Below are 26,703 nucleotides of genomic sequence, written 5' to 3'. Positions count from 1 at the left end.
CTGTGGTTTCAAGTTCTCTAAACATTTATTTAAGCTTTTAAAGTTGACGACATACAACAATACGATACGTACGACACCGTTGTGAATTCCTCAATTGTAACTTTCGTACAAGCGTGTAAGAAACCCTCTATCTAACAAAACCATTACTATCCGCAGCTGAATTTTATGTAAGGAACAAACTAATTGTACTAGGTATCATTCTCAAAACTAATTTCCAGGCGATCGGAAAATCATTCGATCATACCAAAACTGGTTTTTAACACAAAAAAGTATTCTTTATTTTCGTACACAATATCCTAACTAAAAAGGGTTCAAACTATACATTTATAATTATTGAAAATCATTAAAACCGTTGGCGAATGTTAATAATTACCAGAAGTATCAGAATCCGTCACAATTACTTAATTCAATAGTGTTTAAATCAAAAATATTCGCGTAAAAACAGGCGAGTACACAAAGGTGAAAAAAACTATAACGTGCGTTTCAGAGATTGCTAAGTTCCGACTACTCGACAGCTGGCACAAAGTTTGGTATGGCGGCGACGGGGTGGAAGTATTGTTCCCCAGCCTATTTTTAAGTTGTGGGAGTAATTTTTTATATCGTTGTGACAATTTTTTAAAATCCAATTATGGCAGTTAATTAACTAACATCTACTTATGTGCATTGTGCATTATTTCTAGTGGCTTTTGCTTAAAAATCTGAGTGATATTCAGGAAATATTTTAATATATATAGCAAACAAAACACCATAGAAACACAAAATTTATGATATCAATTTCGTGACGAAAATTATACGCATTTTTTAACTGCCTTTGAAACGTAAGGAAAATCTTTTTTATTCATACGAATCGTTGCAAAAGTTCTGTTTTGTTTTAATTGTTTCTAGCAGTAAACGGAATTTCACAACGTTCCGAATAAATAAAAAAAGATTTTCCGTACGTTTCAAAGGCAGTTAAAAAATTGATATCATAAATTTTGTGTTTCTAGTTCAGCTTTCGTCACTCGAAAATTTTACCTCAAAGAGGTGTTTTATTTGATATCAATTATTTTAGAGTAGCATATTTAAAATCGACGAAAATATAAACAATAATCTAAATGTTTTATTTTTGTTAAATAAATTGCTAAAAATGTTATCTAAATCTAAATTATGTATTCAAATCGATGTGTCCATTGAAACATATAATTTTTCGAGTACGGAATAAAGCGAAAAAGAATGATCATATACTTTGTATTCGAAAAAATAAAAAAAATAAAAATTATGAGAAATGAAAAAAACGTATCAAGTTGGTACCAACTTTGGATACAATAAGAAACTGTATTCGTCTGATTGCCTCATAGTTTAATTGTTGTTAAGATTTCTACCGGGTGTGGGGCCACACATGTGCGTTTTTTGAGAAGTTTTACTTCTATCACGTGTACAGTGTTGCACTCGTACTATTAAACTAATGAATTTTTCTCAAGTAGTTTTGCTCAGTGGCAATTTATACATTTTATTTTATTTTATTGGGTGAACTAAATGCATTCATACATACATATTTATGTACAACTGTAGGAAATATTGTATGTCTCTTCCCAGGTAGGTTAAGTGCGAGTGATAAACCCATGTAGCATGGTTAAATACTGTGTACATAACTACAATTAAAATGGTGGAAAGTACTACGATTTCGGATTGTGACTGGAAAAAAACTTTAAAATACACACAAATTGTGGTTTCTAAGCCATGTACTAAGTGCAGCTGTGCTACTGCATCCTTCAACTTGTCAACTCGCGGAATGGAAGAGTTTTTCCAGATATGAGCTATGTAACAAATGAAAGCTAAGATTCTGTGCTAGATTTGCGGAAACCTAGAATAAAATCGACTGACAAGTTTTGGAGAAAATGCCCGAAATCTTAGTTTTCTGGCGGTAACGTAATGATATATTTATATTTTATAAACACAAAAGATAGCGTTAGATAGCTTGTTTGAAGACCCTTCTACTGATATCCCCACCAACGACATGGACTGAGTAGTGCGGCCTCAGTGGTAGTTTATAAAATTGCCTTTTTTCGAATTTCAGGCAGCAGCCACGCCCACAAAGGCATACGAATCAAGACATCCTGGAACAAAACCTTCTTAGTTTTTTTTGTACTTTAATTCCTGAAAGTTTGAAAAAAATTAAATGATGGTACGTACAGACGCCACATACATACCAAAGCATCTCGTAGTGGAGACACGAACCAAAGTCCATTTACCTTTATATCTTTTCAACTAGTAGCCGGAACTTAAAATATAAGGTATCGTTTGAAAGGTATTAGCCACATGCCCCCTTAAACCGGCAAAAGCAAAAAAACGTTTTTTGTTTCGCAACACTTTAGCCTAATTTTTAAGAATCAGGTTAATCATTTATGAAACCTGAATACATTTTCTGGACACACTCTGCAAGACCTTTCCAACGATATCTCAAACATGTCGATTGGACGTCTGGATAAAAACTTCCAAATCTCGTGTGTATATAAGCGAGTCATCATGCTACTGTGGCTGCTTTCGTCACTCGCGCGCACTGCCGTGCGCTGTGATATTAAAAACATAAAATAACTACTTTTATTGAGCGAATTATTTTTTCATTCGATCAACAAGTTCTTGCGCTTCTCAACTGCAATGTGCTTAGACAAGCAAAACAACTAATGTTAACATCACGGCAAAATTAAAAATAAGTGACATTCTGGAAAAATCGGAGGGACAATATTTTAACAGAAAGCCACGCGTATATTCATAAAATTGTTCAGGTAAAAATCGAATAAAACAACAAAAGTTATGGTAGTCATTCACAAACAGTTACGCCTTTTTTCTTGTTTCTTTGTTTAAACTTTTTTTCATGTTGATTATCGAATAACCCGAGCGGCGACAAATATTTTTGGAGTAGGTAAAATATATCACAGAAATACCGTTCGCAAAAGAAAACTAATTTTTTCGTTGTTTACTACTTGGATCGTATAATGAAAATAATCGTATAATGAAAAAAATAAAAAAAAACAATAGGGGGGGACAAAATAACGACACTTTGTTTGGAAATTAGCCATATGTGTGTATTTACCCTGCAGGAAACGTATCTTACTATAAGCTAATTTTAAGTTGATTGGGAAGGGGCTAAAAGTCACTTATTATCTATATACTTTCATTGACGAAAGCTAACTATATTTCTATGGCGATGGCTGCGAAATAGTCAAGGGGGGTTACCTCTGCAATAGATATAGTCAAGGGTGGTTACCTCTGCATTTGATGTAACTAACTTGTAACTAACTACTTTTGGGCATAAAATATCAATAGGCAAAACTATTTTTTTTTTTTTATTTACATTTTATATTTGTTTATATATTCTGCTGTAGGTGGTCTCATATTTGAACTCCGTCAGACATAACTTCAAAATGATCATATGAAATCTTCCTTTTATATGTCCTCAATAAGAAAAAGTATTTGCGAAGTGCAAGATATTTAAATAGAAACGCGCTTAAAGAAAACAATCTCGAGCTTTACTCCTGCATTACTTGTCCACTTGTTTAAAGTTAGCTTTTTGTAGCCACTTACAAGTTTTATAATTTATAGAATTATCTATACATATATACAAGTGGGTTATTTTTTATCAATTGATAATTTTTTTCTGCATGGTATTGTTGTTTATACCTACGCAAGAACCGCATTAACAAAAACCGTTTTGGCTCTACACATATCGTCTGGAAATATAAATGTCGTTAAGATAAGTTAATAATGCGGTTATACTGGCTTAGCCAAGATCTTTCAAATGGCGTTATTCGTTTTTATATATCTCCTTTAACTAGTTCTTCGCTAATTTAGTAAACGCTTTTATCACCATAGGTAGTATGTCAAACAATCGTACTGTAAAACTGTAGCCAAATGTAACACATGACGAAATCTTCTAAAGAAAATCCTTCAATTCAACTATATTATATAATAATCAATAAAATAAAATAGTTTAAGAATTTCGTGTCTTCAATTGTAACATACGACTCTAATATATCCGGGTGACGAAATGTACGTATGTACATATTCCTTTCAAGCACTTACACCTGTGTCATTATAGCACACTGTTCTACTGTTCTTACAGCCAATGGGCCGTATGAATAAAAATAAGCAAATGCTTTTTCTTAAAATTTCAGTTCATTTACTCAATTTATTCAAACAAAATTGAAGTAAAAGGTACGTAATTTTAAGAAAAGGCAATTGCTTAGTTTTTATTCATACGGCCCAATTTCTCGAAAGCAATTTAAATAAAAAATTATTTTAATTTTTTGAATTTTATATGGAATGTTACAGAAAAGAAGAAATCATTTTCTATTTAAATTGCTGGGGAAACCCGCGGTTATTCAACATTTAATAAGTAATTAATGTGCGCAGATAACCGAAATGGAAGCGCTCAATCTTCTATCTATATATATAAAATAATAGCCGTTTTCGTTGTTCGGACTTAACTCAAAAACTACTGCATAGATTTCAGTCAAATTTTCAGAGGTTACACCCTATTATATGCTGCCAGAAAACTTGCTAGGTGGCGCTGGGGTCGAGTTATTTATAAAAATCGTATTTATGAACCGCTTTCTTTTAAATTCAAAATGTAACCTACCTAGGTGGCTTTATGAACCGATTTCGTTGGCGCTCCCATAACTGAAAACTAGTCCGCGGACCAACGTTGAAGTTGCAAGATCATAGAAAAATATTACTCACGCAGAGATCCAGAAAAGAATCTCAATCAAAGCTCGTTTTTTAATCACCCCGTTTATTAGTGGTCTTGTAATTGTTATTCTTACATCTCAATGAAAAGTTAAGTTTCTTCTCTGTGCCAACGTGCTTTATTGAGCAATTTATATATATTTTAACTTAATAAATATTTTATTAAAAAATACCTTAACAAACCTATTTTTCAAGGTAGCGTCCATTTTTGTTTAATTTTAGATTTGGCATTTCTCCAATTCGCAAAAATAATTGATAAAACTAGGTTGCACACCGAAAATTTTTCGGTTTAATCTGGGATTATTTTATAATTACAGATTAACGAGGGACGAATTTTGTATGGCTAATCTCTTTTTCTAATTACACCTTAGGGAGTTAATCTCGAAAATGAGGATAATCTACTTATATGTAAACCTAGTATAACCTAAACTGGTCTATTCAGATTTGAACTGGGAGCTGGAGGAAGAAAAATCTAACAAAATAACTCCATGCTAACAATATTAAAGATCCTCAAAATAAAGCCTATTACCATTTTTCCCATTCAACAAACATAAATCTTCATCTGAATAGGCGTTGACTTGCTTCTGCCGTCCTCGCATTTCAACAATTAAGACATCCAACCAGACCAACATTTACTGGACGTTTTGTGAGCCAATTTTAAAGAATTACAGAAGTTCTCGGACGACATTCTTGTTTAAATTAGTGTAATCCCCAATGATTACAGTAGCTTGGATGTCACTCTCGCTGCCCTTCAGTGGCAAAACCTCTGCGCTCTCCCGGTACTACACTGCTCGCCATGCAAGAAGCAGTGAAATGCGAAATTACTTAATTTTCCAAATGCAGTCTTAACAAAGAAAGTGAGCCAGTGAAGGTACAGGCTGCACAAGTACGAACGTCGCTTAAATGTACTACTTATGTACATACATACATACATACATACATACTATGTAGCAGCGTAGATAATTACTTCCAGTACTCGTCAGGAGTGGAAGGCGGACATATTTAGCTAGAAGTCGAGTTTGCTAAGAAAAGCGAAAGTACCCAAGTGATATGCGGTAAATAAAAAGAAGGTGGCGAACACACAACCAAGCAGGGCGTACAGGGAAAATGTTGTTCATCTTCATCAACAAGGACAACGATGACGACAACCATGTGGTTGACGGCGGCAACTGCAGAAGTGGCAATAGCGGAAGCGGCGTTAGAGGCAACGACGTCATTGTAATTGTGTTAATGTGCAAAGTAAAGGAAGGAATTAAGAAGCCGGCAAAAAATTCTTTTAACTAAGAAAAAAATTCTTTACAAAACAAAAAAAAAAACAAAACATACGCTTTAAACACTTTTGCATTTTTTGTACTGCTAATAAGAGTTCCGCCAACTTAGAAAATAAAGGTAGTAGCCAAGAAGGAGTGCCATAACATGGGAAACTAAAAGCAGAAAAGTGAAACTCATTAAAACAAAGTAAATATGTACATACGTACATACTACGCATGTCAACCATTGGTATTTAGCTTGAAAGCTGGTCAGTTAACTAACCGATCAACTAACAGTAAACCACAAGGAGCGAAACAGAACATCTGACTCGTCAGCCACAGCACTTTAAAGCGCCACTTGTTCGTGCCGCTGTGATAGGTATGCGGTTTATAAATCAACTTATATTTGGTCCATGAACGGGGGCGGCTTTTTACAGCGGAAGTCATCTTCCAAGAGTTTTACATCCGATTTAGTGGAGGGGAGAATATAAGTAGAAATTTATCGGTAATTTCAAAAACCACATAAATCACTTAGAAAGTGCTTAGAAGCGCATAATTTCGAAAATGCCAAATTTTTAGTTGTGACTCTTTTGAAGACAGTGTGCGATATATTAAAGATAATCCAGATGATAATGATTTTGTAGCTTAAAAATATTAAAATGTGAAAAAGATTGTGTACAGGCACTGTATTCAGCTGAAGAATCCTTTAAATCCCCCTTTTTTGTGATCTACACTATGTCTGTTGATTTCTGTACAATTATAATTGTGTGACTTGTGGAGGTTTTTGAAATGACCGATTTAAATGTACTTAGTGAAATTACTGAGATTCCAGGGCAAAAGCTTTAGAGTGGAAACTCAACTTGGATATAGCAATAAACTGAGAAATAATATTAACTTAAGTTAGTACAACATACTAATTAGTTAGATGGCCGTTTATGCGAGTTCACGCACGAGGTGTGGTGGCTCCTTCACGGAGGCAAGGAGTGAAACTCTTTCAGTTCTCGGCATGAGAGAGAGAAAGGATGAGAGCTATAGTGCCCGGCCAGTAACGTATTTAGCGGGGGTTTTGTGAAATTCTTGGATCGACTTAAAATATTTTTATTTATTTTAGTTTTATTTACTTTACTTTATATTTATTATTTAACAGGTTCCCTATCCAATGAATCACATATGATATATGGGACAAATTCTACCCCACCAGTCCATGAATCATATGAGGCATTTTTTTCATATCGAACACCAAATTTGGTGATACACTTTCGATTCGAATGGTCGTTTTTCAAGAACTGTTTATAAAATATTTTTTTTTAGGACAAGATAGATGGTTTATTTTGTAAGATATATTTAGCAAGGTGTTGAAAAAAGGGTTTTTGCATTTAAACTTCATTGCGGAAATAATTTTTTTATGGCAAGATTTTTGTTTAGGGCGACAAGCCCCTAGAAATGACTGTGGCAATTGTAAGACCAAAGTTATCAAAATGCAGATTTTATTGCAGAATTCGGCTGTATATCCCTTCGTTAACACACGTTGAGTAATACCACCTGCTCCTTTAGAATTTAGAAAGGCCTCTCCGAGGCGTTCGCCACCAAACGGGGTTTCACACAGGCCGACTATCTTTCACGTGACTTCTTTAACCTGATGTTGGAGAAGGTAATAAGAGCTGCAGAACTCTTCCTGCGAAAGGAATAAGCTCACCTTTGAAGGGTTTGCTATTTTTCAGCAAAGTACAAAATCTGTTTTGCTTACAGTAAGGTCTAAACCCTAATGCTTTTCTCAAAACATCTGCTATGTGTGCAAGTTTTTAAGTGCTTACAAAAGTGTGAAACTTTAATTAAATGAACGCACCCTAATTCGAGAATCCCTCACTTCCAGTTATACATGCACGGAAAATGAAATCATTCTGGTGTCCAATTAGCTTTAATTTCTAATTGTTTTACTTTGCAACTTCAGAATTTAATTAATTAAAGTCATAACTGAAAAATTTTACTTGCATTACTTGCACATGGAGGCTTGTTGTAGTTGAAGCTCGTCAATTCACATTTTCCTTTTGCATTCTGGCATGTGTGGTTGCAATTGCTGTAAGCTGGTTAGCAGGTTGACCACTTGGCTCCCTAGTTTGTTGAATGGTTGATTTTCACGCTTGTTGGATATGTACGATTTGCATATCACCAGCTATGTATATCCTTTTGTAATTATCATTGTTGTTGCAGCTGCTACCTGTACTAACATAAATAGTTGCCAAGCTTCAACTTTGCAGCTTTGTCCGTTAAATGTCGCACTAAGTATGTATGCACATGTGGGCTGTTCATAGTAGACATAACTATCCAGCATGCATTCCATGAATAACATAGTTTTAAACGATATTTTTAACCTCCATCAGTACATAAGTATCTATGTACATACGTAAGTATCTACATTGCATACTTACGGCTTCGGTTAAATAAGAATTCTATTTTCCTGAAAATTTATTTTTATACAGTACATAGAGGTAACATATTTATGTGGCCACCATGAATTTGTGCCGTAATTCAGCGGTAGCAGAATCTTTTATTCATTTCACAAAATAGCTCGACTTATTATATGGATTTCAATCTCGCAGCACAATAAATGGCAGGCAAGCGGGCTCTGGCGTCACTGCATTGGACGCACAACTCATACGTTCGCTGCATTGCTTCGGTAACGTTTAGACTGTAGTTGTTTAGAGTGCATCGGCTGTTGCAATATTATTTAACTGTGACTGTTTATGTTATTTAAAATTCTATAAACTGAGGAATCCCAACATCTTTTAATATTTAAACAAGTAAATTGAATTTTCGATTTGTACTGAAAACCACAAAAACATAAATTGAACATCCGGAGAGCATCAGCGGCATCGATTGCGCTTCTTTGACATCACTCAATGCTGCAACCATTTTCTGTACTATTCCAAGTAAATACCGATTTGCCCGCTCAACAGCTATGGTCTAACTTGAAGAGGTCATGCTCTACAGCTTGCTGTGCTCTCGATCCTAATCTACTTAACTCATTTTTTCTTTCGTCTAACTACTCCACAATATAAGTACAGTAGCTCACTACCTATGACAACCTCTCTCAATTTACCGTCCTCAGTGAAATTTGAGTTTCGTATTGATTAGGCAAATGGATGTAGCCAATAGTGTTTACCGCATAAAATCTGACGACATCGGCACCGAAGGCATACCAATTTAATTTATAAAAATTATTTTACCAAAGATTTTAAGCTATCTTACCTATCTGTTAAACCATGTTTTCACTACTTTCTGCTTCCCTTCTGCTTGGAAAGTAACAATGGCCAAAAAACCTAGTGCTTTCGAGCGTGCGGATTTCAGACCCATAAGAATTTTAACAGAGTTATCAAAGATATTCCAGTCGCTTATGGCACAACAAATAACCGACTTCATCGAGGTCTACTCAGTCCACTTCAATCCGGTTTTGGAGCTGGTCATTCTTGCTCGACTACCGTCACCAAAGTACTGGACGATATCCGTTTGGAGTTTGATTAAGGTCACTTAATATTTCTATGTCTTTTAGATTTTTTTTCAAAGCGTTTGACTGTAAACCATAGCTTTCTGTGTCAAAAATTGATATAAATACTTATTTGTAAAACGAATTTTTCTGTTACCAAAAGATATCTCCTTTAATATTTTATGAAATATAATGAATGATATCTCATTTTTTTAGGGGAGGAGGCCAAGTACCTGCGCAAAATAGTCACGTTGTTCAAATTTAGTTATTTATTTAAAAAAAAAAACGAGTCTTAAAAAGATGAAAATACTGTATCTGGTCAATAAAGCGCCATATCTTCCCTAATACTCCATCAAATTGAATGATTAAATCATCATTTTGAAGGACAGCTTCACTGGTCGAGGTAAAAAATAAATACTTTTTAATAGGATTGCCAACTGCTTAAAATTTTAGTGACTAGTGAATATATATCGAGTTAAATAACATTTTAACCCGAAATAATAATTTTGAAGAGGATTGCCAACTATTTAAAACTTTAAATCTCTCTATATATGTATAAAATAGAGTTGCTTCCGTAATACCAGCAGAGCTCTAGAATGGATTGCGCTATGTGAGCTGTATTTCTTGTTGTGTTTGTCTCCGCCCAGGAAACCGAAAAAATTGTATAGGCAATTTTTTGTATCTTTTAAATTGTTATCGTTATATTACAGTTGAAATGGTTGCCCAGGTTCAAAATTGTATCAATGCTAATCAGTTATGTAGGTTAGGTTAGGTTAGAGAGTGTTGTTAATTATTGCCGGATCTGCATCGTAAAGAGAGAAGAAGTACCGTGCCGTTCGACATGTTGCACCATTGAGTATAGCGAACTTCTGTGAGTTACTATTGGTCCATTGGTTGTAATTTGCTAATTTTACAATACGTAAATCTTTTATTCGGAGACAACAGGATTGAGTTCTGCAGGAGTTAAAGTCAAATTACTACAGTTATCTGAACCACCAGTTAAAGGATTGCATCTCAAATAAGTCTATGTATACTGGATTTATGTGAACCAGCGAAAATCACTCATTTTGAACTTGCCACCAACTATGCTGTACAGATTCAACACCGAACCAGATCACTGTTCAAGACAGTGAAAGAAGAGAAGGAAGTTATTACAATTTATTTCGTTGGCAACTCTGATAGCAAAATTGATCACCGTTGGGCGATTAACTTTGCAATGAAACGCCAGATCATTGGAAAATTGCAAGAACTTCATCACGGGCACAACGCTTTGATTAGGTTATTTAAAATGGCAATGGAAGATATGCCATCTTACATGCAAAAACCCATAATTAGAGCAGGTAAATATGCCACTGGTAATCTTTAAGTGAATAGTTGGTGAAAGTGTTTTACCAAGATGTTCCAACAAAAAATTAATTTTGGGCGAGACGAAGTTCGCCGGTTACGCTAAACCTGCTGACCTTAAACCAACTTTTTTGTGACGTCGCACAGTGGGTCAGAGCTCTTATTTAGCACGAAAAAATTCGTAAATCAAAATTCGTATTCTCAAATAACAAAGATATTAATCTGCTTTATAAAGGCACATTAGAAACTAAACCCCATTTCGATACCTCTTCTGGTACCGGGATTATAGCCTAAAATATAGTCACAGGAAATAAAAAAGATACACTATCCCTTAAATTATAAAAAGTATGACAATGAGGGCGCCAAGTAAAAAGTAATCGAAAGTATTTTAATACAGACATATTTTTGGGTCGCTTTTATTTTTTTCCGAGAGAATACCCTCGCTAGAGAAATTTCTATTAAACATAAATGAACTTGCAAATATTACGCACATTTTTACATCTTTTCAATACTCTCGTAAAAAATCTAAAGCTCTAAAGCTTGCTTCTTTATCATAATAGTTTTGCTTCGATGAAAATCGAATTTGGTTTCAGAAAAAGATAAGCTTTAAATTTGTAAAACAAAAACGAGGAAATTACATAATTTTGTTGCAAGTAATTTTGACAGCATATGAATTATACGAGTTTTGACATAAGGCACTAGAAAATTTTAAACCTATTATAACAAATTTTAGGTTTATAGTTTAGTATAAAAGTAAGTGTTTACAAAACTTAATTTGTTTTTACGGATCCAAGGCTTCAAAAACAGCCACCTATGAATCTATTCGGCTGCTGAGAGAGTGGCACAAAAAGAACACTAAAAGGCCTTTATATTAATAAGGGTACATAGAAGTAAAAATAGTTCAGAGCACTTAGTATCAAACTTTCGAAATATTTTTTTATTTGATGGAAGCTGAAATAATTTACTCAAATAGGTTCAGACAAAAAATTTTGGTTAAGAGAAAACTGGAGTCAAGGCCGATACTAGTCTGTTCTAAGTATCAGTTTCATTAAGTAGCTCCAGCTTTTTATTTTTACCGCATTTTTCTTGCAAACGTAGTTAGGATGCTAAGATCATAGCAAAAAAAAAATAGTTTGAGATACCGAAATAAATCTAAATTACTTATTTCGTCCATTTTAAATTTATAACTCTCCTTTTGATAAACATGTTTAAACAAATGTGTACTGATATGTAAGTTAAAGCTGTAAAAAATACCTTTCATTTGATTTCCATATTGCAACAAGGGAATTACTTTTAGGTAATTATAAAAATAGGTGGCAACCTTTTTCGGCCAATACCCTTTCATAAACAAACTTTCGCACAATTCGTTAGAGCAGTCGAAGTTATACATAATTTATTGTATTCACAATCCGGTGCATACGGTATTGCATGTGCATATTTCGGCACATTTGCAAATTTTGTTGTTATAAACGGGCACGATACAACAATAAAATTTCCAAAGTCACCGGAAAATGCAAATGTAAGTCCAGACCGGAGTTTGAATAATATATATACATAAGCCATTCAAAATGTATAGTACAGATGCATGAAAATTTGGCCAACTAGCTGCTGACAAACCGATAGTTGTGTGAACAGGGGCACAGAGGGTGCTGTTTTCTTTTTTCTTTATCATGATACAATGATATTGGAACTACAAAATAGTGAGAGTTTCAAAACCTGTAATCGCTTGCATTTTTTTTAAATCTTCTGTGAAAAAATGTTTCTTAATAAGTAAAATCTTTTCTTTTGAACATAATATAGAAAAACCAATAAAAGCAAATTAGGGTAACTGCAAGTAAATTAGATAATAAACTGCAAGGAATGCGCCTTTGATTAAAGGACTTTATTTTTTCGGTAAATTTTTATGAATAATCTTCTTATTTTGGTAACGTCAAATTTCAAAAGTACCCATCTTTTCAAGATAATGTTCTTGTTTTATCATGACTTACATAATTTATTGTATATATGAGTGGTGGTGAGCCATAGTGAGTCGCTGGCTCTTATACTATGTGAAGTAACAAGTTTTCTATTTCTACGTGCAAAATTGTTTGTATAAATTTTTAAATTTCCAAAACTCGACTTTACGAAGTTCAAAGGCTTCTACGAAAAAATTAAAAAGTTCTACAAAAAAATGTATGCGTACATATAGAATGTTAGCTACTTCATACAGTCAGTCAATAAAGTTTGGGTACACCGAATTACTTACAATGCGGGCAACTATTTTTAAATATTTTATTTTTCGATTAATTTTTATAAAAAATATGGTTAATTCTACAACAAAACCCCCAAAAATCAGAGTTCCAAACCTTGTGCAAATTAAAGAAAATTCGGCAAACTTTCATTCAAATATTGCACTTTTTATTTACGCTCTCTAGAAAAAAGTTGGGTATGCAGTTTTTTAGCCTATTTAATTTCAAAAATTCAATTGGAAAAACCAATAACAGTTTATAAGGCGAATTTAGCACAGTGTGTAGACCACTGGCTTTGGAAGCTGGGGTAGCGGTATCGAATCCCAGTGCAGAAGTCTGAAGAGGAGATCTGGTAATCTCCGAAATAGCACCTATAGCTTCTACCATTTAAAACTATTGTTATTTTTCCACAATAATTTTCCAACATAAACGGCATGAAGTTCAACAAAAATTGTTTGTTATAAATAATAAAAAATAAAGGAAATCAATATATTTTTGATTGAACTGAATCACTAATTTTTGTTTTTAATTTTTTTATTTATCAGATGCCATTGTCCAAGCCCTATGTACAATTTTCTCGGAGATTTCAAAAATCAATTTTTTTTCTGTGGATAACTTTTCGAGTTATTTGCAATTTACCGTTATTCAGCTTACAAAAAAATAGTGGTTCCATTTAATCACGTATATCCCACCAGCCAACTGAATAACCGTGATGCGAAATAGGATTTCATTTACTAACGAAATTCGTGATAAACCGTGTATACATTACTTTTCGATAGGCGTGATAGTTTCTGAGAAATTAATCATTCGAGATTTTTCGTTTTTTTTACGAAAAAATTAAAAAAAAATACACTTAAACAGGGAAACAATAAAAAAAGAAGATTCTGTATCTATCCTTTTATTTTGTAGGAAAGCCTGTTCATTTACAAAAAAAAATAAGCTACCAATGATTTTTTTTAATGAAATATGAGCCAAAAAAAAATTTTATTCAGGTGCACATGGCGGATGAGTGACATCTTTGTGCATTTTCAGTTGACCACTCATTCCTTCGTTATTTATCCATCGATTTTCTTCATTATAAGCTTGATTTTCTGTAACATAACCGACACATATTTAAAAAAAAATTTACACAGAAACTTTAATTTTTTTAATTTTTTCCCTGTGAAAGTTTGAATTTTTTCATTTTTTCATTCCCATCGAAAATTAAGGTAAATGTCGTTTATGGAGAATTTCATTAGCTTTCATTTGCTGTATTTCGCATAACGATTGTTCAATTAATTTTTAAGCTGAGTAACGGTAGACTGAAACTATCTCGAAAACTTATCCGTAGGAAAAAAAATTATTTGATTCTCGGAATCACCGAGCAATTCTACTTAGGAGTTGGATAGTGGCATCCATAGAACAAATTTGCTGTGCAGTGTTATTAATGCTCCCGACAGCGTAAGACATAAGTAACATAAGTATGTGTCATCATTTCGTTTGGAAATGAAAAAAGGTACTTTAGTAACATTTAATAACATTGCTATTTTTGCAAGAAATATACGGTACAGTGGGCTCCGTCTATCGTTTGCAAGGATTGCTTAAAAAATTTAAATCAATCGAATAAGGTCATCGAATGTTTTTCGGTATTATAATTTAGATGCGTGTTACGCTTGTGTAAATTATACTTTGGTTCAATGAAATACAAAGTAGAACAATTTATACAAATTCCATTGCCGCAAGCCGAAAACTTACTCAACCCAAAACAATCGAATTTTGTTGAAATAATACGAATTTTTAAGGCTATTTAATGGAGAAGTAGATGCATCCGAATATATAAGTTCAAACATTATTCACAAGACATGCAGATATTATTACTTGTCGCTAAAAGTTATCAGCGATAATCTACTCTCTAATTCAAAGGATTGAAGCAAGTAAATATCTTGGCGTATATGGATCGATCAGTCGTCACCCTCGTTTTTTAAACTTTTTTAAAACAACTACAGGTGTGTTAAAACAAATGTTTTGTTGTATCATAGTTTCTAGCATTCGAAAAGTGTTGTCACACTATGAAAGGGCCTTGAAATAATTCCCGCGCTGGTTAGCCGAAATTAACAGCTTTGGACATTTATGCAGAGCGTATCTGCAACTCCTCAACGCTTAGCCTTCCGACCCGCAGCTAGGCAGCCATTAAAGTAAATTACTGGTCATCTGCTTTTCCGTTTCCGTTATGACCTCGGCGTTTGCCTTTGAATTGGCTGCAAATTCGGTTTCCGCTCTGGTGGCTTTTATTTGTATTTGTATTTTTGTATCTACAATTGCCATTGTGTTTGTAAAGCATGCCATGCATATATGTACGTACAAATATGTAGAAACATAAGTAGGCGTTATTGTTCTACCAAAAGTCATTATTATTGGTATTCGATTCGTTGCGCTTGGCGAACTATTAGTTCAGAGTAAAACTGTTGTATAGTAAAAAGTTAATGCCGGGAATAAATATGTTTTGATAACTCAATGATTGTATGTGCGTTCATAAAGCGCACTTACTATAGCCATATATATCGAACATACATGCTTATGTATGTATGCACGTTTTATTCTTAACAACTGGAGTAAGTGGTGCCGAGGCTGCAATTAGTCGTAAATTATTCCATGCGCGTGCATCGCCGCACTTTCACGCTAATAGAACAATGCATTGTTTGCTTGATTTCACCGTTACTCGTGCTATATATGGGGCGTTCCATACCAAAATGGACGGGGCTCACACTTCATGTGTTTGATTTGTTTCAAATTTTTAGGGTTGATGGACAAACATGAAATTTGAGCTTGGTTAATGAGAACGGGACAGGGAAAAAATAAAATAAAAATCACACATGCACACTAGGGTGGTCCTTAAATGTATTAAGTACATTATTACACCCGATTTCCTAAACGTCAACCCCCACATCGATGCTAATATAGTCAAAGATATCACACAAAAATTTTGGTCCCGATCGGAGACGGTTTAGGCGTGTCGCACAGGGGTCAAAGTTCAGATTCCTCTATGGAGACTCAAAAAATTAAAATTAATATTTTTTCCATCTAATACCCAAAATCGATAGTACTAACGTCGCAGATGTCACATATAAATTTTGGTCCCGATTTGAGTAGGGTAAGATGAAAAAAAAAATTAATTTAAATTTTTTGAGTCTCCATAGGAGAATCGGAACTTTGACCCCTGTGCAACACGCCTTAACCGACTCCAAAGGGGACCAAGATTTATATGTGATATCTTTGACCGTTGCATTAGCGACTGAGGGGGTGAGATTTAAAATTTCGTTTTTAAGGGCCACCCTAATGCACACATCAAAATTCTCTATGAAAAGAAATAGTATTTAAAATTTTTCACATACCGATTTTTCGATAAAAAAAACATGGTTGTTGAAAACGTTCCATCTCGAAAAAAAAATTCAAAAAATCACAATGGTAGCTCTGAGTATTGCGCAATATTTATGTATAGTATAACTGGGTGCACTCTACAGCAATTTGGGTTATGATTTTTTTTACACCGAAGTTAAATAACATAAATACATTACAAATTTAAAAATTTTTAAAATTTGTATTAAATTTAGTATAATAAAGTGCAAGTTTTAAGCGATTGAAAAACTGGCGTTAAATTTTTTTTTTAATTTTCTTTGAAAACGATTTTGCGCTTTTTCTTCCATAAGAAAAAAGTGCAAAAAGCCGTCAGCATAGAAAATATTAAAAATCAACGCAATTTTTCAGTAGCTTAAAGCTTGCACTTTTTTGCACTAAAATTTAATGGGCTGCAAAACTGCACACTCAACAAAATTCTAAAAAAAATAAAACATTTATAAATTTGTAATGTACTCATTTTTCGCATTGCATTTGGTATGGAACGCCCCATATACAGTTGTGTTCATAGTTGCAGAATAATAACTGAAAACCCGTATCATCTTAGTAGAAAGGCTAGAGGTATAAACTTCCTCCCGGAAGGACATATGTACATACATACAAACGATTTCTGTTAAAGGCCACATCCAAAAGTTTTTTCTAATAGTGATCGCCCCTCGGTAGGCAACAGCGAGCACCTGAGCGTACTTATGCCACCAAGGAGCTTCTCCTAAAAGCCAAATGCAATCATTATTGGTTTATAGCTTTAAGTCCCTTCCAATTGTAGAATAAGCTCGGCTTAACTCGTAAAAATTTGTAGGCGCCAAATATTTTTTTATTAAGGAAATTGAAAATTACTGTTAAAATTTGTACCGCTGCAATTTATTTTGGCATCCCTGGAGCTCCGCATTAAGGTAGCTATGGAACGGTAGGGGGAGTTCTCCTGATTGAACATATATATTTAGTTTTTAGCTTGCCAGAGGGTTATAATTTTTAAGTTTGTAAATTGAACTAACCTCTCGGCGCAATTTCACACAATAAACACTATATTTACGTACATACTTCGGCAAAATTGTTGCAATAATGAAATATAATCCAAGGAATAGTATAGTATATTTAGTAATTGGAATAAATTATGTGCTAGTAATGCAATTTTTCCTATTCTTTTCAAAGGAATTTACATTCTAAATTCTTTTCAATTCTATTGAAAGATTGTAAAAACAAATTCTTTTCTTCCAATTCCATTTACGATCCCTCAAAGTAATTTAAAAGGTAATATAAAAAAAAGTATTTAATAATTTGTTGTCTGTTGAATTGCCAAAACGAATAGGCTGACTTCCAAATCGTCAATTGCTTTGCATACATACAAAGTATAATGTTCCATAACGCCGAACTACAAAATATTGACAATGTATACTTTTCCAAAACACATTCAAAAAATTATTGAAACGAATCGCTAGAGCAATCAGCGCATCAGAGACAAAGTTCGTTATTGCCTTCGTTTGTTATTGCCCAGTGGGAAAATGTAATGTATAGTAATCGAAAAATAATAATCAGTACAAGCACCCTTTTCACGTTCGAAAATGCATTTTTTCCCCAGGGCGATGTCCTAAGAAAAGTGGGGCATTCAATTTTGCATTACCTAGTATCGAGAAATAAATGTGTTTTAATATGAAATTTTTTGAACTTTTTGAATACATTAGAATGCTGATTACATAGTTAGCAGTAATATAATCGAGAACTCATAAGAAATACATTATATTATTTATCACGCATTACATATGCATTACTTCTTTTCCGACTGGGTGGTTACCAATGGTGTTTTAAAAATGTAAAATTCAGAAAAATTGTTTATGGCTATATTGAATATTTAAAACATACAATGTATATGGTTGCAATGTGTCGCAACTCTGCATATACAAACAGTTTGAATACCGCAGTATAACAGTATCCAAACATAGGGGCGGCGAAAGGCCGCGGGGCCCGGGTGGGTAGATCTGCTGGTGGCAAGAGTATACAGGTAAAGAAAATAAGTTGTCCATGTAATTGAGACGGTTAACAGGTTTCGTTAGAAAAACTTATTTTTTCGCGTATAATACATTAATTTTCGATACATACTATTTACATATATTTTTGCGCAAAAATATAGAAAAAAGGTTTTTTCTTAACAGCGGTCGTCCCTCGGCAGGCAATGGCAAACCTCCGAGTGTATTTCTGCCAAGAAAAACAGCTTCTCATAAAAATACAATCGCCGTTCGGAGTCGGCGTAAAACTGTAGGTCCCTCCGCTTTGTGTGACAACATCAAGGTGCAAATATTTTAGAAAGGGTTGCCACCTGTTAGAAACTTGAATGTGAAACGAAAATACAGTAAGGAAACTTTCGCTTATAAATTTAGACTAATTTTTAGTTTGAAAGGTTTGTCACCTATTTGAAAATTAAAATCAATTCAAATTAGTCAATATTATGAAAGAATTATTGCAATATGGGCACAAGGAAATGTTTTTGAAAAGTCCCTATTTCTAAACTACATATTAAGGGAATAAGGTAATTGAGATATCCATCAAAAAACGAAACGAAAAATTTTAAAATCTCCTATGCATTTGGCTGAGTTTAGTTATATTGAGTTTCATTGAAAAAAATCCCTTCTAGTGTAACACGCAACAGCAGGTGAGGATGACCTAGTAAGTGTCTAAAAAATACGAACAATCAAACAACAGAACAAGGGATACCACGACCTATAAGATCCTTTTTTTCTTATGATGGTTCCTAACCCTGATGGCCCAAGATGTTATTAGCCTCCCTTATAAAAGCTAAAAGTTTATTGATAGATGAATTCCTAACTTTAGGTGCATCGAATGCGGAAGAACTGAAGCACTGCAGTCTTAGTCTGGCCAATGCCAAACAATCACGCATAATCTGCTCTGCTCTGTGGAAAGACCAATGCGGTGCATATGGAGTGCAGGTGACTATGGCCCGTCAGGTAACCAATAAGCAACTTGATATCGGCTCTGTTAAAAAGATGTATATCTTTCCTGGCGAAAGGATAACCATAAATTCTGGCCTGTCTAAGGCCCCCACCTCTCCCTAGTACCTACTGCGTTCTCAATTTACCCACGATTATATTATAAGCCTCGTGGAGGACCAAACAAGTCCACAAGATGGTTCCAAATAGAGACGATGAGCCCCGTTACCCACCGAATTCTTTGCTTTCAATAGTTGGATAGTGTCAAACCACTCCTTGACGAACCTGGATTAGAGCGTTTCATTGAAAAGGGCCCTTACGGCCGCATAGCTATCTGAAAAAATAACCATAAACGCGCCTTTTAAACCCTTCACAAGATTCAGTCTGGCACAAAATGAAATTGCTAGTACCTCGGAGTGAAAGACCGTGGACCAAGTACCTATTTCTATAGAAAGTTTGCTTTTAGGTCGAAAGACAACCGCTCCTGCTCTACCCTTCACCTCTGATCCATCTTTGTACCAGCGTACATATCTGGGATCTCGTTCGTTCGACCATTTGACCAGACATATCGGTGTAGAATTTCGACATGAAATTTTCATCCAAAGCAGATTTCCTTTGGCATACCGTCTGAGAAATCAGTTTTAGGAGTATTTTCAGAATTCTGCATTTGCAAATTCCTCGATGGAGTTTGTTCAGACGTGAGGTAGCAGTGTTTGCAGCGTTTTTGGGCACCATATTATGGAAGCATAAGTTACAATCGGAGGGACTATATTTCGGTATAGCCATTCTATTAGTTTGGAGTTTAGACACAATGTTCGACAGAAAAGCTTTCAGCAGACTCATATGACTCGGGTGGTTTTACTAATAGTTTTGTCTAGATGGAAACTCTTACTTAGTCTCTTATCCAGGGTAACCCCGAGATATTTGGCTTCGTCAAAATATTAAGGGAACAAGGGAACGGTACAAGAATAGCCTTTTGCGGGTTTATGCTGGGCCCTCATTGGCACACCAGTTTGATACCAAGCGAACTCATAACGTCTGCCGCATTTTCCCGTCGCGGTAATTACTAGGTCGTCCGCATAACCAATGGCATCGTAATCACTTTCCTGTAATTTGATAAGGGAGTCATCCACGACGAGGTACCAGAACAGAGGGTAAAGAGAATCTTCTTGTGGGCCCCCTTTTAAGGCTCTGATGTTACCAACCAAATACTGAGTGCTGTTTCTCAGCGTATCCCTAATATGTAGGTCTATCAGTCTTACGACGGTCTGTAATATAAAAGAAGTTAAACTAATAGGTCTGTATTATTTTGGGTGACTCGGGGACCTGTTTCCCGATTTAGGAATAAATAAAACGGATACTTGCCTCCAAGTATACGGTATGTATTACCAAGAATAACTTTCCTAAAATTAACAGACCATCGGATCTATCATAGCATCAATGCATCTCTGAATTAATGCCAGATATATGTCATCGCTGCCTGCAGCTTTGAAAGGTTCAAACGACTCTACCGCACACAGTACCTTCTGCCTGACAAAGATGGAGCCAGACCTGCTAAGACTTTTATTCCTGGGGAACCTAAGTTCAGAAGAGATAGGGGTCGTCTGATATTTCTCCACCGAAGAGCCTGGGAAATGCACTTGAAGCGGTTGCACTAGAGTCTCACTGCTGTTGTTCGTGCCCTGTTGAAAAGCTCTCTGACAAGTTTCCGCTATGCATCCAGTTCCCCGGTCGGCCAGGGAATCCTTCGTTTCATTAAAGAGGGACCGGGAGCTGTTCTGTCGTGGAAAGATTCCAACTGGACATTATTTACTACACTGGCTATAGCCTATAACGATCCTTGGAAAGTCTGTTTAAAACTTCAAAAAAATCGTTACATCCATTCTCGAGCATTTCCAACAGAAAACTCCAGCTTTCAAAATATATTAGTATATACACATTACCATTAGTATAGATTTACAACAAATAAGAAAATTTCTGTAAATTGTCGCTTAGGATTAACAGTATATTTCGCTATTTTGCTGCCCATCCTTCTTTCCACAAAAAACTTGTGCGCTTAACCGAAAAATTCACTTACTCAAATTTTCTTTACTACTTCAATTAGGAAGGTATTTGAATCCGAATGAAACCAAATAATGGAGGAGCACTTACCATGTAGTAATTACTGCAAGCACAATTTTTTTCCGAATGGTATCTAATTATCTATACAAATACATAAAACAGTAGCCGTTTTCGTTGTTCTGCGAGATGAGCAAAATATGTAAATCAAAGCTTGTAAAATTAGGGTAAGCGTAGAAATAGTTGCATATTTTTTAAGGCAGCTATGTTGAATGCATCTATCGGAACAGTTTCCTTATAAATATTAAAAGTAATGCCTCTGATGCGCAAAGAAAAATATACTGTAATCACAAATAAGGATAGAAATAAAAACATTACTGAAATGAAAATTCGAACCAAATATTGTGGCCTCACTTTTGCGTATTGAATAAGACACATACGTCACCATAAAATTCTTGATAATCCACAACAAATTTATTCAATTAACAGAAGTTGCTGTAAATCTCGCTTAAATCCCTAACTTTCGAAATGGATTTTTTTGAATTCAAATAAATTACTGTGGAGTGCGAAATACCCCGGCTCTTCTGCTCATGTTTTTACAATTTTACTGATACTTGCGACGAACTAAAAGAAAAACGTAATTAGTCTTCTGGCTGTTCAAAGTAAGCAGCTCCGGCCACGACTTGCACTAACCGCGCCGACTGCAATGCGCGCTATGTCAAAACCATATGCACCATGAACATATATCGGTATGTACTTACTAGGGCATTCAATCCCGAAGCATTTTAATAATCCCGAGATTTTGGGATGTAAAAGTTCGAGTCCCGGAATCCTGAGATTTTTAGGGATTTTGACTTCACCACAACTTTTTGTATTTTACAGTAGGTTCGCCTTTTTCAAACCACACAGACCACATTTGGTCTTAGGTTAGCATAATGCCCTTAGTAAAAGAGTATGTAATTTGACGTGTAAATATTTTTATTCTAAAATACCTTTATTACTTGTCAAAAAAATTTACTCATATTTGCAGAAATCCTTTTCCAAAAAAGGCCAACAAAGTAAAATGAAGAACAACTCTGCCACACTGTAAAAACTTGTCGAGTTTTCAATTGCTACCACATTTTTCGTTATTACACAGTTCTTGCACCAATTATTTGAACAAGTACAGTTCTTCAGGCAGGCCCCGAAATGCATTTTCAATTGTAAATGGCTCAAGTTCACTTGGAATCCAAATTTTGGTGTTCTGCGTTTCTCGTATTTTATGTCAAATAAATTATTTTTTCCGTTTTCAACATCTCTTTCATTCAGTAAATGTATCAGAATCTCGGGATCCCGGGATTGAATGCCCTAGTACTTACGTATGTACATATGCATCTATTCTCTTGGTAGTCTTTTCGAACTAACTGATCAACTTAGCAACTTTTCAAATTGGCTTTAGCATTCACTTTCCGCAATTACACCGTAACCTCAGCTTTGCTTGTTCAAGCTTTTTTTTTTGCCTTTCCTCTACAAACATTTGCAACTCAATGGACGAATTATCAGGCGAAAAAATAACATTTAACCAAGCAGCTGTAAAAGACGAATACAAACAAAAGAATAATAGCAAAAAAAAAGCAAGAATGTTTGCACTAAGTAGAGAAAAAATGGCTCCCGACGGCTTTACAAAAAAAATGCTTTTTAACCAGCACTTCACCTCCGTCCGTGGGGACCGTTGCTGCCGGTTTTGCTTGCTTGGCAATCGATGCTGCTTGCCAACGTCAAAGTAATTGCCGACACCGTCGACATCGTTTAAGCGTCGTTTAATTAGAATTCACTCAAATCTTTGCCGGAATTTTAATAGAAAATTGCTCGCTTAAGTGTATAAACTTGTAATGAAAATGCGAGGATGTAGAGGATTTAAAGAACTAATTTTCCAAAGATTTCGCAATAGACACTGCAAAGAGATTAACGCCAATTTCATGCTAAAAGCCGTAAAACATGCCTTTGAGAAATGTACATAAAGTGCATACATACATACACGTGCATTTAAGTTTTACAGGTAATAATTACTTATGACTTTTTTGAAGATTCTAAACGTTTTCTTTGTATCACATATGTAGATTTAGTGAGTCTGCCATGGAAATTTGCGATACATATGAGACCATGGTAATTCATTTAACTTAAAAAAATATATAAAAAATAATAATAAATGGGAAATTTGTCTGCGTAACTAGGAAAGTACTACTTGTGTGTTCATATTTTATAATTTTATATATAGACATGGGAATTCTGTGAAATTTGTATATGCAGAAAATATGGAAAATTTGCAAAAGATATGCAAATAATATTTTTATGGTAACAGGCTTTTGTATTAAATCAAAACAAATCCAGCTTAAAGCCCGTTGTTTATTTAATTCATCTATTACTTTGTTAGTATGTAGTGTACTACATCTGTGTTTATCTATATATGAATCTAATGTAAGTACATATGTATGTCATATAAAACAAAGTAGCTTAAAGTTTATCGCCAATAAACTCTATGCTGTCGTGGCCTGTTTATCTCGGCGAAGGATTCGAATATGTAAAGATCGACGAAAACCCTCCAGCTGAATCCTCCACGAGTGTGCCGACTGGTAATGAGCAATACAAATTATTTTCTGTACGATGTCAGAATGATGTCCAGCTAAGATCAGAAATCAATGCTATTTGCTTAAGCTCCTCAATAGCTTAGTTATATGGAAATGGTTTTTGAGCGTGTCCTTTGGAGGTAACGGAGGAGCAAACCTCTTGAAAAAAGCTCTGGGTCGGAACAAGGTATTAGACGAGCCGGGAATGGAGATCTGGGAAAATCGGTATCCAACCGTTTCTCGGCTGGAGCTGCGACGTCGGCTCCGCCTAGGGAAATTAGATCCCAAAACAGACACACCCCAACCCAGGGGTGGGTTGCGGCACCTGCTTCATGACTAAACCGGCAGGATGCTGCTGATATACCCAGTAGCTCAAAAAAGTTTGCAAGCACAGATAAGGGGGGCCGGCTAAACATGTCCGCCCCTCAAAGCAGGCCTACTACGACAAAAAATCTGACATTAGGGTCGTTAATACGATACGGGACCTGCCAACAGAACAGCTGACGGAGGAACAGGTCAAGCCGTTGGATTCGGCGAGGAGAGTAGTAGCCAGCTTAGGAAAACCGGCAGGCACTGCTACAAAGAGACAACGATATGCTGAAGAGCCAAGGGATAGGGTCGCCAAAAGACCGAGAAGAGGCGGCCATAAATACCCCTCCTTCAGGGATATAGTTAAGGGAGACGGTAAGGTATTGGCCATCATTGACAGAGAGGAGGAGGAAGGGACTATCCCGAAGGTGAAATGGAAGCAGGTGGAGGAGGCTATTGCCGAAATCTACCGCCAGGTCTTAGAGAAAAACCCTGGACCTCCTCCGCTCTGCCATGATTGGGGTGAAGGGCTTTAAGCTAATTGCTGCACAAAATTCAGGAAAGACTCGTCATCTTTCTGCTTCCACAGCTCAGTGACGGCGATCTGGTAGCGGCAAGCATAGAGCTGGACAAAATCAGCTTCTGGCTAGCCTCTGCCTACATAGCTCATGATAAGGATGCACCGCCAGAGGAGGTTCGGACATTGGTCAAGGAAGCAGCCTATTATAAAAAGCAACTGGTTATCTCCTGCTACGCTAGTGCTCACAATCCGATGCGGGGGAGTACGGACACCAATGCTAGAGGTGAGTCGATACTAGACTTCATTCTAGGAAATAAACTTAATGTCTTGAATTTAGACTCAGAGCCGTCCTTTATAACAAAGAGCAGAGAGGAAATTTTGGATATAAACCTGACTTCGGACATGTTTTCCCATAAAACCAAGAGATGGAGAGTACTAAGTGAAAAGTGCTACTCTGACCATCGTTATATTCAATTCGAAATAGACCTTAATAGACTCCCCAAGTTAGGGAGTTCAGAAATGTATGAAATACCGACTGGGGGGCTTACAACAAAAAACTAAAGACTTTATTGCCAAAGATATCTCCCCGAGATCCCGCCACGCAGGGGGAATTGGACGGGTTGGTTAATCAGGCCACTAAATCCATGAATAGTTCTTTGTCAGCTGGATGCCCGGTTGTTCTATACAGGGGAAGAACAAACCACCTTAAGGGTCAAAAGAATTATCCTTGTTACGTCAATCCAATAGGATAATATTTAATAAGGCCAAAGCCACGAGAGGAACAGAGGACTGAGAAGCCTATAAGGCTGATTTGAAAATATACAAAAAAGCCGTTAGAACTGCGAAACGTAAATCATGACAGAGTTATTGCATGGGAATTGAGGAAACTACGGAAGCGGCCAGATTAAGAAGAATTCTTGCAAAGTCGCCATGCAACCTTGGCTACCTCAAAGGTCAAGGGAACTCATGGACTACGACGTGCGAGAAATCTCTAGGTCTCCTCCTGGACAAGCACTTCCCAAGAAGCACGCCGGTAGAACTGAATGACCCCACAAATGACAAAACCTTGGATAGGCTCTTTAAGATGAGCATCCCGTCAAGATGGTGGGAATCGAATTTTTATACGGATGGATCCAAGGTAGACAATAGAGTTGGCAACGGAGTTTTCTGCAAGGAACTAGGACTGGTTTATCAGGCAGAAGTTTGACCTATACAGGAAGTGGCTGTCCCCCTTAGAACGGATGTCGTAACGAGGACTATGATTAATATCTTCTCGGACAGCCAGGCGGCCATTAAATCAAGGAACATGGTAATGCTGAGATCGAAGGTTGCGCAGGAATGTCTCGCATCCCCAAAAGATATTAGGGCCGTGTTTAAGGTCAGCCTTATATGGCTTCCGGGACACAGAGATATTGAAGGAAATTGGAGAGCCGATGAGCTAGTCAGGAATACTCTCCCACGAATATTGTAGAAGTTGCAGGGATAAGGAAGATTAAGACACCGTAGAGCACTTCTTTGTAGCTCTGGCCAGGAGGAGAGCAATCTTTTTAGGTAGGCCCTTTCTTAGCTCTCTTACGGAACTATCATGCGTAGGAATAATAATCCTACATTACGCGCTGAGTCACCGAGCTTCCCGCGTTCTGCAGTGGTACCACAGTGGACCTTCAAAAAGGTCTAAGTGAGTTGGTAATTTGAACCGACTGCCACATCAACCTAACCTAACCTAACCTAGAACATGTTAAGGGTTGCCACCTATTAAATAATTAAATTCAATTAAGGTCAATGAATTATTAAAATATGGGTATCAATCGAAATAGTTTTGAAAAGACTTTACTTGCAAACTA

Source organism: Rhagoletis pomonella, unplaced genomic scaffold (genome assembly GCF_013731165.1).
Source record: "Rhagoletis pomonella isolate Grant_MI unplaced genomic scaffold, Rhpom_1.0 Rhpom_scaffold_00001, whole genome shotgun sequence".
In the NCBI taxonomy this organism is placed as follows: domain Eukaryota; kingdom Metazoa; phylum Arthropoda; class Insecta; order Diptera; family Tephritidae; genus Rhagoletis; species Rhagoletis pomonella.
Note: the sequence above shows the minus strand (reverse complement) of the source record.